Source organism: Lygodium microphyllum, chromosome 28 (genome assembly GCF_053477565.2).
Source record: "Lygodium microphyllum isolate KBCC chromosome 28, Lygodium_microphyllum_v1.1.10, whole genome shotgun sequence".
NCBI lineage: Eukaryota > Viridiplantae > Streptophyta > Polypodiopsida > Schizaeales > Lygodiaceae > Lygodium > Lygodium microphyllum.
This window is the reverse complement of record NC_141162.1, coordinates 56,826,258-56,840,372: the sequence shown is the minus strand read 5'-3', so window position 1 is coordinate 56,840,372 and position 14,115 is coordinate 56,826,258. Positions and strand designations below refer to the sequence as shown.

At 44.6% G+C, this 14,115-nt stretch overlaps 1 pseudogene; it reads right to left on the bottom strand.

Annotated features, from left to right (window-relative positions):
* Nucleotides 1-3,929: 3,929 nt before the first annotated feature.
* LOC148011481 (importin subunit alpha pseudogene) overlaps nucleotides 3,930-14,115 on the bottom strand; it is a 47,009-nt pseudogene continuing 36,823 nt past the window's right edge.

The following is a 14,115-nucleotide window of genomic DNA, read 5'->3' as shown; positions in this document are numbered from 1 at the left end:
GAAGGTGTTAGTGACCATGGGGCGGGTGTTGGCAATGACCACAAGCAATGTGGTGGCAAGGAGGCGAGAAGGGGAATGTTGGGCCATGGTGGCCCTATATAGGGTGAGCTTAGGACGATGGCTAGGCAACGGGCAATTGACAGGGCATTGAGGCATGGGCATGATAAGACCAGGGTGAGACAAGAGAGATGACAAGTGGTGGATTGATAGGTAAGGCTCTATGGACACTATCATGGTGCAATGGTGAGTGCAAGCTGCCACCATGGATAATAAGCGTGGTATCAGGCAAAGAGACAAAGGTGCTTGATAGGCAAGGCAATGATGGAGATATTGCATAATACCAAAGGGGGGTAACTATTTTGGTGTTCTTTTTTGGGCGAGGGAGAATTTCCCTCCCACCCTCTACCCCCATGGCCATTTGCTGCTGCTGCTTCTTCTTCTACTTCTTCTTCTTCTTCTCCTCCACCACCTTCTCGTTTTTCTCCTCTTCTCTTTTTCTCCTCCTTCTTCTTTTTCTTCTTCTCTTTTGTTTACACTTTGCTCTCTTTCTTTTATTACTTCCTCTCCTTCCTCTTCTCTTTCTTCTTCTTTTTCTTGTTTTCTTCTTTTTCTCTCATTTTTCTTCTTTCGTTATTCCTATTCTTATTCTCCTTCTCCTTCTCCTTCTCCTCCTCCTTCTCCTTCTCTCCTTCTTCTTCTTTTTGCTCCTTCTTTTTCTTTTACTTCTTTCTCTCTTCTTAAACACTAATTAGACTTCTAGAAAATACAACGATTTCTTGAATCCAATGACAACTATGAATAAATCCAAAACCATTCCAACTTTTTTAAATTGTAAAATAAAAAGATAAAATCAAACAAACAAAGTAAAGTAGATGATTCTTACTAACAAAAAATTGCAATCTTCCTACCAATAAAATTTACTCCCTTCATTAATGAATTCAAATCCTAATTAAATATTTGCATTTCATAGTGGGCCTTTTTGCATCTCTCCTATTTCAAATGTGTAATACACGATGACTTCATGTTCGATGTGTCCTTGGTCTCAACAAAAACACAACCAAAATGTTGTGCTACATGAGCTCAACTTATTGGCATGTTCGACACACCCTTATTCCTTCAAGAGCTTTGATGCATGAGAATCAATGACTATCTCTCACATAGTCTCTTGCACACAAATGCAACCATTTGTTTATAATGAGTGGCATGGCCGTCCTTCAATCCCATGAAGGATGCACTTTGCACACTCCATGATCCAAATGAGTGTCCATTCGACTCTCAACCCTCTATGACCTCGACATGTGAAAGAGAAGCATGGGGATACAAGAGAGTGCTAAGAGAGATGACAAGAAGAGCTTCACCCTCTTAGTCCCTCACCCTCGTTCTCTCACTCTCTTGCTCTCAATCTCTCACTCTCACCCTCACTCTCTCATGGTAAAAGTAAGAAAGCAAGTTCACAAAGTTTTCATACACATGAATACCTTGCTCTATTCATTCTCACCCTTTTAATACATGAATTTTAGAGTTAGGTTTTTTCCATCTCTCTTGGGCATCCAATTCACTTTTGGGCCACAAGATTGGTCATCTCTTATTGCATGATTTTTCTATGGTGAGAGCGAACTAGAAATTTTGCCATTTTTCCACGGAGCCTATGCTATCATTACAAGTTGCATGGAATCATGCCAAGCTTGCGGATTCACATAATAAATCAATACAATTGTTTCAACCTTTTGGCAATTCAATTATGCAAGTGCTTCATACACATTATGTTGTGGCTAATAATCCAAAAAATTAGGCTCCTTCCTTATGCTTGTTTGCTAGCACATTGCATACTGCTCACTTTTTACAACTAATACTATTTTTCAGGAGAGAGAGAGAGAGAGAGAGAGAGATGTGTTGATAGGTGAGAGTACCACTCCATGCAGGGCTTGCTTCTCATATCATTTTGTGTTTTTCCTAGTAACGAGTACATAATGGTAAAACCTATCTTTTCAAGAACAACTTCCAAACTTGGTGTTTTCCTTCCAAGGATGCGTGTGCTCAATATAAAAATCAACCACAAGTCCTTCTAAACAAAAAGGTGGTGCGGCAACATGAATTTGGCTACTTTCAATCAATCAAGCAACGACCTAGATATAAGCTTCAAGAATGGTCTCTTTGTCTTTTTATGAAATAATACAACGATGACTCCAAATTCCTAGCTCTTTGAGAATAATATATATCCCATCTGTGGGTACCCTCCCACCTTTGTTCAAACTTGTAGATTGTTGTAACATCACATAGCCACTTTGATGACCAAGTTCTATAACCTAGAAAGGACATCATCTTAATAAGCTTCGTCAATAAGATTTTACCTTAGCAATGTTTTCTTACTTTTCTAGTTAAGGAATGAAAAATAGTAAAACATTTGATTCTTGAGTGATGTATAAGAACATGGAGATGAATGAGCATATCAATACACTACAACAAAAAAGCTCCATAGACGCGCTTGTAGACGCAATATTTGAACTGTGTTAAAAAATATCGGGCGCGTTTATTACCACGTCTACTGCTGCGTCTAAAATTTTGCGTCTAAAAGGGAACTTATAGTGAAACTTACACGCCCATATAGACGCGCCTATTGATGCACTCTGTAAATATATAATCATATTTATAAAAAATTGGATATATTCATATTATGCGTCTATACATAACTGCACGTCTAAAAAAGCGTTTACTCTGCAAGTTTTTGACGAGAATAGACATGCATTTTTCCTGCAATTTAGACTCGCTGATAGACGTGCAATATAGAGATATGAAAAAAAAACCAAAGAGCATGTGGCTTTGCAAGCCACATGCTCTCTGGTTTTTTTCCCCCCCATCAACATCAAATTGTATGCTTAGGGAAAACAGAGAAAGATTATTTCGAATATTTTTGTACTGAAAACAAAACAATGTATGTAGAACATGAAATTTCATATATATAGATGAAACATTTTTACATGATGAGTTCTAGTGCTTATGACCTCAAGCATGGTCATGGTTGCAAGCACTAGCTGAAAGTAATACATATAAAAAATGAAAACTACAAGCCAAGGGGAGACATACATGCATGGGGCTCCTCTACATCTCCTCAGAAGAGGCATCAACATCGCTAACACCACCGCTGCCTGTGCCGCTACAGCTGCCGCCACTGCTACTGCTAGTCCCCCCTTCGCTATCCTCAACTGCATCAGGGTTCGCCTACACAAAGGATTAAGGTATATAAATACCATTACAAACAATAAATTAGAGTTACCTATACTTTTCATGTAAAAAATAAATCATACCTCTTCTGGTTGTAGAATCCTCATGGCACGATTATATTGCTCCTTCGTGATGAGTCCCTCCTCATAGAAATGCTACCAAGTGGGCGCCCAGTGTCGAAGGGTTTTCGAAAGCAAAGTCGCAACCACAGAGGTTCTTGAGAAATTTCAAGACAGAAGATCAATCAAAGCAAATAATCAAGACAAATATGATGCCAAGTAACATTTGTATTACTGCCAAGTTATCTCTGAGCATAGAGAAACATCATAACAAACCACATGTGATCTATGCAATTGACCCATGCCATGTATACAAGCTCTTATTAGAGTCCAAGCTTATGAGAGGCAAGATTTCAAATGCACACAATCGACAACAGTTTCTACCTGCTTTGCATCATCTATATGTGATTGCAATAGTTGACAAATCTGTTCCACCCTCTCATGAGCAGTATGAAAACTGAGAATAGCTCTTCAAATCATGACTGTTTCCCTCAATACACCAATTGATTGTTGCACTTCATTTGATGGTTTGTAGATGTCACTCACTATTGTATCACTGCAAAATTTGATGCATTCCGAGACAAGACTTCCACAGACTGCTGCTAATTGAGCAGGTCTGAGGTCAAACAGTGTTAGAAAAAGCTAGAGCTAACCATAACTCATTAAATCTCCCGAAAGCAGCTGTAATTTATTAGAAGCAACATTCTCATCTTCCTCCTCATCCAGCTAGTATGTTTCCAAGCGCTTCACTGCCTTCTCATAAATGTCAGAATTGTCATGGGTCTGTAAAGTCTCAATCTTTTCAACGCCTTCTGCTTCATCAATATACTGAGCATACAAATTGATGCCACCTGTATTACCAAGGTCCTTCTCGGCTTCCCCAACCCTCAATATATTTTCTAATCCTTCCAAACACACCGTCACAATTCAAGGATCCGAACAGGTCAATAGATCACACAATGGCTTGATGCAACCTTGGCTTATCATGTGTACCACCCGATGTAGCATTTGATATAGCCCAAGCTGCCTCTTTTTTAATCTCAAATTCTGCTGTACCAAGCAATGATACAAGAGAAGGGATGATGTTTGCATCAATAACGGCCTGAATTTGCTCTTTGTTCCCAGCAGTTATATTTGATATGGTCCAACATGCTTCCTTTTTTATGCTTCTTTTGTGGTTGTAAGTGAGTAAATTTAGAAGGCAGGGAAGTACATTGTGGTTGAGAAGATACTGTGTCTGTGCATCATCCCCTGTGACAATATTGCCCACTGTTCATAACGCAGGGATGAGGACCAATGGAGATGGATGCAGAAGCAATGCAACAAGCCTCGGGCAAACACCAACTTCTATAACCGCCTGAATTTTATCATTTGTGCCATCAGAGAGGTCTCTCCAGAGGTATTATTCAAGCCAGAACTTTTAAGGTCAAATTCGATATGACGAACATCTCTATCATCTGCATTTTCTGTAAGTCGTTTATTGCATATCATACGAGCCAGAAAGGGTTTTTGTGGACCAATAATCGAAGGATCTTCTCGTTTTGCAGTATCAATCGGTCCATATGTTCCAGGCATACTGTCTTCTCCATGATATCCCTTGGTCGTATCAACTTGTTGTCAAGCAGCACCATGAAAGGCCTCCAAAACAAAAGGATCATCGCATCGACTTCATGGGTGACTTTGACGAAATGTTGATCCATTTTAGTGAGGAGGTAAGTGCTCCAATCAATAGCAACTCCTTTCAACACCATCCTTGAAGCTGTGAAAAGCTCTTTGGACAAGTACTGGGATGGCATTTTGGTAGGCATAAACCTGTCCTGGAGAAACTGACAGACCAACTTCCACACAGGATCAGTGATCATGGAAAAGGAAACTCCTGAAGAGTTGATCACCTTCTTAACATCCAGCATTTCCCTTGTCTGCTTTTGTAACAGCTTCAAAATCTCTTCATTAGAGAAAAGCTGACGAGTGGTAACAAAAGGTTCACCTTTGAAGGGAAGAGACAGAGCCTTCCCTAGGCCTCGAGGTGTCAAAGTCATAGAAATACCCTGGACCAGTCCCAACTTCTTGCTGTAGGAGGCCAAAAACTCATCACACAAGGATGGATCCTCTGGAAGCAATGGAAAGGAGGTAGCCACAAAAGCAGCGAGTCCCGCCTTCGTGAGAGGCTCAAAAGTGAGTAGGGAAGAGTAATCCCTACTGACTAGTGGGACATACTGGATAGGTGGAGGAGCGTGAGAAGGCGCCATTCAGATGGTTACACACACACCACAAACACAAACAATCAAGGAGAATGCTTGCAAAGCAATAGACAAAAAACCAAGGATAAGAGAACAACCAAAACAATAAAACGTGACGCGACCAACTATCCCCAAGCAAACCACAGCCTAGAAGAAATTCGACATGACCTTTAGACATATGCGATCGAAAGCTTCATGCTATGCAACATGCAAACACCCAAATCCCCGTATCAGGCAATAAAGAAAATACTACACACCGTACCCTTAACCGTAACAAAGACATTGAACCAAAACATCACAACTACCCACACACATCAAGACCACATCGTTGATAAACCGGTGTTTGACCATGGAAATATCTCCAAAGATGGCGCGTACCCATCCCACGAAACGGGTTCGTTAAAAAGGGGAAGTAAGTGCAGTGAGGGGGAATTAATTTAAATGAAATGTTCATTTTAATAAATTATTAAGAAATGGGTGAAGTTTTATTAAGTGATAAACCTTATCAAGAAAACGGCGGTTCCTTCTTATAAATTTAATTACCAATTATTAGGTGAAAGCGGTGCTTTAATTCGAATCTCGGACTTTGATACCCAGACTGGGTCTCTAAATGCAAGTTTATTGATTACAAATTAAGGTGATGTGGAGCACTTTTTTGCAAAAGCGTTCTCTTGTGATGGCTGGTTCATTTTAATTAAAAATATTAAAGTGCATCTTTAGCACACTTAGCGCATGCTAAGTGAACGACGAGTTTATTTTTATTTTAAAAAAATGGTGTGTTTAGCGCGAATGTGCGTGCCATGGTGGTGTGTAGGGTTCATTTTTTATTATTTGTTTGTTTGCTTGTTTTTTTGTTCTTGTTTGTTTTTTATTTTTATATTAACCATGGGTTTTGGGGTAGCTGAAAAAAATAACAAATAAAAGGGAAAATACCTAGTAGTGGGTGTATGTAAATGCAAAGAATGCTCTCTCCTCAATCCAAAAATATCTGGATGTTTTTGTCTAGATGTTTAGTTGGTGTTGGGATGAAAAAGATGGTTTTATTATTATTATTATTTGTATTTTTAAGGAATTTAGGTGTGAAATGAAATATTATGACAGCTTAGAAAAATGTGCCAAAAATAAGTAAAAATGTTAATGAAAGTGTTAGGAATTTTTCGAAAATTAATTGGGAATTTTTTAGCATTTTTAATGAATTTTTTTTCATTTTTTTGTGTGGGTATTTTTAAAAGATTGGGGAATTTTAAAATGGTCGAAAATGTTTTTTCTGAAATTTACAGGTTTAGAAAAATATGGCCATGGGTTGCAGAAATAATAGGAATTTTTTTAGATTTTTATGTATTTTTTCCAGAACGTTTAAATGATTTTGTTTAATTTTTCAATGTTTTTTTTTGTTTTGTTTTTAGTTTTTTTTTTTGTTTTTAAAAGGGTTTGCAGGTTGTTGAATGAAAAATCTGGGAAAATACCCAGAAATAGGCTGCGTGGCAGCTACGTGTCAGCAACCGGCTAACTAGCTCCCGCACCCGCGCACGATCAATCGCGAACAACCTCAAGCTCCCACGTGTGCGTACACACCGACGCGTGTGGCGATGCCACGAGGGTGTCGACGGGTGGGATGCGGGTTTTATGGAGGGGGTGAGGTAAGCTGCTGCAGGGGAACAGGGGCTTACAGGGAGTAGGGTTGGTGTTGTGTGTTTGTGGGCTTGGGAGGGGTTGAGGGAGAGGTGTAATGGTGGGGAGGAACAAGGGCTCGCAGGAGGTAGGGTGTGTGTGTGTAATGGTGGGGTGAAAGGGCGTAGATGGGGTAGCTGTGTTTGGGTGCAGGGGGGGAAGGGGGGTTTAGAAGGGGTAAGTGGGTGGTGGTTAGTGTGTGATGTGCTGTAGTGGGGGTTGTGGGGTAGTGTGTGACTGGGGGCCTGGGTGGGAGGGTGTGTTAGTGGGGGACACGTGGGTAATGGGGGGGAATGGGGGTTAGTGGGGGGTAAGTGTGTTAGTAGGGGAAAGGTAGGTGATGGGGGGGAATGGGGGCTAGTGTGGGGGTGTTGTTGGGGTTTGGTTGTGTGTGCGTGGGTTTGTGTTACAGTGGGGGGGAAGGGGGGGCTTAGGTGGGGGTAGGGTGGGAATGTGTTTGTGGTGGGGGAAGGGGGGCTTAGGGGGGGGTAAAGGGGAGTGTAGGTGTGTGTTACAGGCACGTGGAGGACAGTGAAGGCGAGGTCAACGGCGCCACAGGGAGGTGACGGCGGGCGAGGATGGGCGTAGGCGTCCGGCGGCGCGACGGCAAGTGGAGCGGGCGACTGGCAACGTCGAGGAGGAGGGGCGACGTCAGAGGGCGGGGTGCAGTCGGCCTGGAGGGTGGGCAGACGCGCGAGCGGGGGCGACGTGATGGCGGCCCACGGGGCCACAGGCGACGTGGCGACAGGGGCCCTGGCGCTGCAGAGGAGGGCTAAGTCGAGGGCGTGGTGACCTGGCGACGAGGGCGGCCTGACGGGAGGCAGGAGAGGAGAGGGCGGGGGCACCGCTGACGAGGACAGGCGAGGGGCAGGGGAGAAGGGGAGAAAGAGGAGGAGGAGGGTAGGTGGGAGAGGAGGGAGGCACAAGAAGATGGAGGAGAGGGAGGGGAGGGGCACGACAGGGAGGAAGAAGAAGATGGGGGAGAGGGAGAACGGGAGGGAGGCGGTTGGAAGGGAAGGGGTCGTGAGAGGGGAGGGGGGATAGGGAAAGGTAGGGGTGGGAAGGGCAATGGGCAGGGTAGGGGAAGGGGTTGGGGGTGCCCGGGAAAGGGTAGGGGTAGGGTAGGCCATAAGGGGGGTGCCCAAGGGGTGGGGTAGGGGTTAGGGTCAGTGGTAGTGGGCGGGGTAGGGGTTAGGGTTAGTGGGTGGGGTAAGGGTTAGGGTTAGTGGTAGTGGGTGGGGTAGGGGTTAGGGGTAGGGTTAGTGGGCGGGGTAGGGGTTAGGGTTAGGGTTAGTGGGCAGGGTAGGGGTAGGGTTAGTGGGCGGGATAGGGGTTAGGGTTAGTGGGCGGGGTAGAGGTTAGGGGTAGGGTTAGTGGGCAGGGTAGGGGTAGGGTTAGTGGTAGTGTTAGGACCCAAAAAGGAGGCGTACCCCCGTCCCACGCGCATGCGCGGGGCGGGGTAAAAAAATTTGCCGTGACCGGATTGAAAGGGCGCCCGGATGCTGGGACGAGGCACGCGGATGCAACCGGAGCGCGTTAAGACGCGGAAAAGCAAAAACGGGCGCGTTCACGCACGGGACAGGGCACGCAAAAACACATAAAAATAAAGAAAAATTAATATCTCCCAATCCGGACGTCAAAACGAAATGGCGTAAAAATAAAAAGTGGGCAAGACGACAAGGGGAAGACAGGGAAAATATGCAACGGAGGTTCCGGCGGGGTAAAGGACGGTCACGTGCAAAAAACACAAAAAACGGATCAAAAAACGCAATTAAAAATTAATATCAGAAGATCCGTGCATCGAAACGAGGTGCACGAAAAAGAACAAATGTGCAGAAAGACGTGCTTGACAATCCTGTCACATCAAAACATAGTTCCCACTGAGATAAGACGCGTTCACGTGGGAAAAACCCAAAAAACAAATCTGAAAATGGGATCGGAAATTAATATTGGACGAACCGTTCACCAGAATAACATGCAGTAAGAAGGAAAAATGTCAGCAGGAAGGTGTGGCACAGGGTTGTCATGTTAAAACGCGGTTCTGGCAGAAGTAGGAGGGGTTCACATGCAAAAAACACCAAAAATACGCCCGAAAACTCATTGAAAAATTAATAATTAAAAATCCAGAAGTCGAAAGAGGGTGGAGGAAAAAGGAAAAAGGTGGGAGAAAGCACGGGGGACACGGTTATCAAATCAAATTGGAATTTCGATGCAAACAGGGTAGGTTCACATGGAAAAATATCAAAAAGACGCACGAAAAAGTCTTTAAAAAAACCAAAAAATTAATATTGGACAAACCGCGCATCGGAATGACTCGGAGAAAAAAAGAAAAATGTTAGGGGAAAATTTTTTGTTAGGGCTATGACATCAGATCACGGTTCCGAAGCAAGAAAAGTGCGTTCACATGGAAAACCAACTAATTTGCGTAAAATGTTTCAAAAATTAATAACTCTAAAACCGTGAACCAGAACAGGGGTAGGTAAAAAGAAAAAATGGTCAGTTCAGAGGGAGGAACAGGGCTATAAGATTGGATGTGGACTCCGGTGAACGTAGGGTGCATTCACATGGCAGGACCTTAAAATCAGGGAATGAAGGAAAACTGCAAGGGAACAGCCCCAAGGGTGGATGGAACATAAACGATTGAGTGGGAAGGGACCCCATTAGGGTAAAAGCAAGTCATGGAATAGATGCATTAGCAGATTGAGGCATATGTAGAGGGCTATGCAATGTAGACGCGCAAGGATGCGTCCCCACACTTAAAACCTTAACGGATAGGGTTAACCGAACAACAGGGACCTAGGACCACGCCACAGACCATCCACTAACGTCCCCACACTTAAAACATGAACGTCACTGAGAAACAGAAGGTGTAGGGTTAGAAAACTTGGCCCATGTTGTCAAGAATCAAGGTTGATTGTCAATGGCCCGTCCTGTGTTGTTGTCGGCTGCTGGAGGTACCAAGGCATCTTTACAGCACACGTCCTTCATGGCAGGGACCACGCGGTAGCACCCAGGGAGGTAACTGGTTAAAGGAATCGCATCGAGTCGATGATGAAGAATATTGCACTCAACTCACGGTCACTCAAATGGAATGAAAGAACCGTCACTCGCCCCATGACTAATATCACTCGAGGAATAAGGATTGAAACCCATATCACATACCCGGTTTAGAAATCGACAAGGGAATGGTGCAGAGGGAGAGTATGCCAGGGTGCACAGTTGATGGTGCATTAGTGCATCGAACCCGTCTGGCATAAGTGCAAGGAGGAAGGCAAGGGAGCCTTACAGTGTAGTGTACAGAACAGGGTGACGTGTCCTGTGATGATGGTAGAGACCCATCCCGTGGGTGCATAGGGAAACGGGAACATACCTGACTCTAAGTCGTAACGTCCCTCAATCTCACCTCTCGGTAATTGATTAAAGAAACTCCAGTCACACTCAGCCCACCCTCTATCTTACACTCTGTTGATATATACAGGAGGGCAGCTATGTCCTGAAACCCATTGATGTAATCCTCACGGTCACTTGTGTAAAGGTTGTATGCCTTGTGCGCATTGGATGGTGCAACTGTGCATCCCGCCCTGTGCCGGCATACGGTGCGAGAAGGAAGGCCAAGGAGCCTTATAGTGCAGTGCACAGAAACAGATCGTGCTGCGTCCATTGAGAGGCCCATCCCGTGCGTGCAACACTTCATTCACACTTCTCACCTCTCATTTGATTTACAGGGAAAAGACTGGTCACTCGGCCCACCCTCTGTCTCACTCGTTGATGATAGTTACAGAGGGCAAACCATACTCACTTTTCCCATCCGGTTAGGATGAAAGCTTGCGTCACTCGATTATTTGTCGATGAAGATCACATCGTTAGTTGTTGAAGAGGTGTACCCAGGGAGGTAGCCATTAAATCGAACGTTGTGTTGGATAGGAACATGTCGTTTGCGAGAGGACAGTTAGACGCTCTGTAGAGAGACCCAGGACACAGCATACCAAGGGAGGCAGCTTTGGAACTGGATCCTAGGGATATCAATTGATGATTCCACTTTCTGGACTGCTGGGTATTGCCACCTTTTCTACAGCCAGCTTCTCGCCCAAGGGTGTGTGCCACCTTTTCTTGGAACGAGGCCTGCTATGACAAGGAATTTCTTCCTTTTCTCCCATAATAGTTTTTTTTCTTTTTTTTTGTGTTTTTTTTCTTTCTTTTTTTGATTGTCAAGATCCCCAAGGAGGGAAGTACTTCTTCAGGCGATATCCATTGATAAAAAAGGGATCATCAGAGGCATCAACGGTCTGCACTTGGACAGAGCCATTAGGGTTGATAGCAAGTACCATATATGGGCCCATCCACCGCTGTTGGAGCTTGCCAGGAAACTTGCCAAATCGTGAATTATAGGCTAGGACCAAACCACCTTTGTTGAACTCCTTGTGCTTGATGAAGCTGTCATGGTAAGCCTTGCGTCGAGCTTGCGTGGCTTCCATGCACTGTAGAGCCATCCTACGAGTTTCGTCCAAACATTGCAAGTGCAGGAGACGGCGTTGCAGTGAATCATCGTCCCCCAAACGCTCTTTGATAGCCACTTGCAAAGAGGGTAATTCCAGTTTAACAGGGAAAACAGCTTCTGTACCATACACCAGCTGGAAAGGTGTTTGTCCTGTTGCTGCTTTATGGGAGGTTCTGTATGCCCAGAGGGCCTCTGTAAGTCGATCGTCCCAATCACGACGATGTGCGACAATTGTTCTTGTTAGAATCGAGCAGAGGATGCGATTGGTGACTTCGACTTGGCCATTGGCTCTGGGGTAATAAGGAGTGGACTTGCGATGGCGGATCTTATACAGCTCTGTCAAATTTTCCATGACTTTATTAATGAAATGAGTGCCTATGTCACTTACCAGCTCTAAGGGACTGCCAAAACGGGTGATGATATTCTCGTACATGAACATGGCCATGCTGTTACCATCATCCCACTTTAGGGCTTTAGCTTCACACCACTTTGTGACATAATCCATACATACGAGGATGTATCGGTTCTATTTCCTTTTGGTAGGAGGATCGATTGGACCTACGAAGTCAATGCCCCACTTCTCAAATGGCTTCAAAGGAAGAATAGGCTGCAGTGGCATGGCACTTGTCTTGGTGGGTTTCCCCATTCTCTGACAAGCATCACATCTTTTACAGTAATCATAGGAATCCTTGTGAATGGTAGGCCACCAGTATCCTGCTAGCAGAGCCTTCCTAGCTGTAGCTTCTCCTGCAAAGTGGCCTCCACATGGCTCGTCATGGCAAGCCTTCAAAACAATCCCAATCTCATCTCTTGCAACACATCTTCGGAGCACTTCATCTTTGCCTTTCTTGTACAATGCGCCGCCTAACAGGGTGTAGGGAGCTGATTCTAGCATAAGCTTCTTCCTTTCCCGACTAGAGATACCAGGAGGATACTGTTGGGTTGCTAGCAGATTGGCAATGTCTGCATACCAGGGGGTTATAGTTTCTACCAGGAATAGGGAAGCATCAGGGAGGTCTCGATCATCCTGCTCCTTGTCTGCAGTTTGTGGGATACGCGACAGATGATCAGCCAGAACATGGGAACGACCAGGCTTAATAATCACCTCAAAGTCGAACTCCTGGAATAGAAGGAGCCATCTCATCATTCGTCCTTTCACATCTGCTTTGTTCATTAGAAAGGATAGGGCCTCATGATCCACATAAAATTTAAAGTGGGTAGATACGAGGTAGTGGCGGAACTTCTCTAGGGCAAACACCATTGCCAAGCACTCAAGCTCTGTCACTGTATAGTTCCGTTCTCTATCAGTGACTTTTCGGCTTGCATAATAGATGGGTTGATCCAACTTTGAGGAGCCCTTCTGGCATAGGACTGCACCTAAGCCTTCAATAGATGCATCCGTGTGTACACGGAACTCTTTCGTCCAATCAGGAGGTTGTAGAATGGGTGCCTCAATCAGACACTGCTTCAGAGTGGTGAAGGCTTTGTCACATACTTCCGTCCAAGTAAACTCTGCATCTTTCCTCAGAAGCTTGTGCAAGGAGGTTTCCTTTGTTGCGAAATGGCTATGAAACTTTTGAAAACCCACATGGCCTAGGAATCCCCTCAACTATTTGAGGTTGGTGGGTGCTGTCAGAGCTGCGATCTTTTCAATCTTTGCAGGGTCTGTTGATATCCCTTGTGCAGGGACAATGTGGCCGAACAGAACTCCAGAAGAGACCCCAAAGATGCATTTGTCGGGGTTAAGGGAAATCCCATATTCCCGGCATCGGTCAATGCATTGTTCCAAATGTCCCCAGTGTTCCCGGATCAAACTATAGACACAGAAGTCATCCAAATATACCTCAATAAAGTCATGCAGATGATTTTGGAATGCGGCCATCATGACTCGCTGGAAAGTAGCAGGGGCATTGCAGAGTCCAAATGGCATCACTCGGTAAGCGTAGGTCCCCCATTCTGTGGTGAAGGTTGTTTTGGACTGGTCTTCTTGTGCGATTTGGACTTGGTTTTATCCGTTGAATCCATCCAGAAGGGAGTAAAGCTCATGTCCTGCCACTGTGTCCAACAGTTGGTCTTCGAATTGAGCTTGCGGAAATCCACACATATTCGAAGCTTGCCATTCTTCTTGGGTACAACCACGATGGGAGAAACCCATTCACTATTTGCCACTGGATAGATGAACTCGGCTTTCAGAAGCTTCAGCAGCTCTGCTTTTACCAATGTGGAATAATTCGGTTCCATTCGCCTCTGTCATTGCCGTACTGGCTTGGCATCAGGCTCCAAGTCAATATGATGCTGACATATTGTGGGATCAATTCCCTTTAGGTCTTTGTAGGACCACGCAAACACATCCAAATTCTCTTTCAACAAGTTGTACAAAGTTGACAACTCCTCTTCTGGGAGGTTGCTACCCACCTTCAAGTGG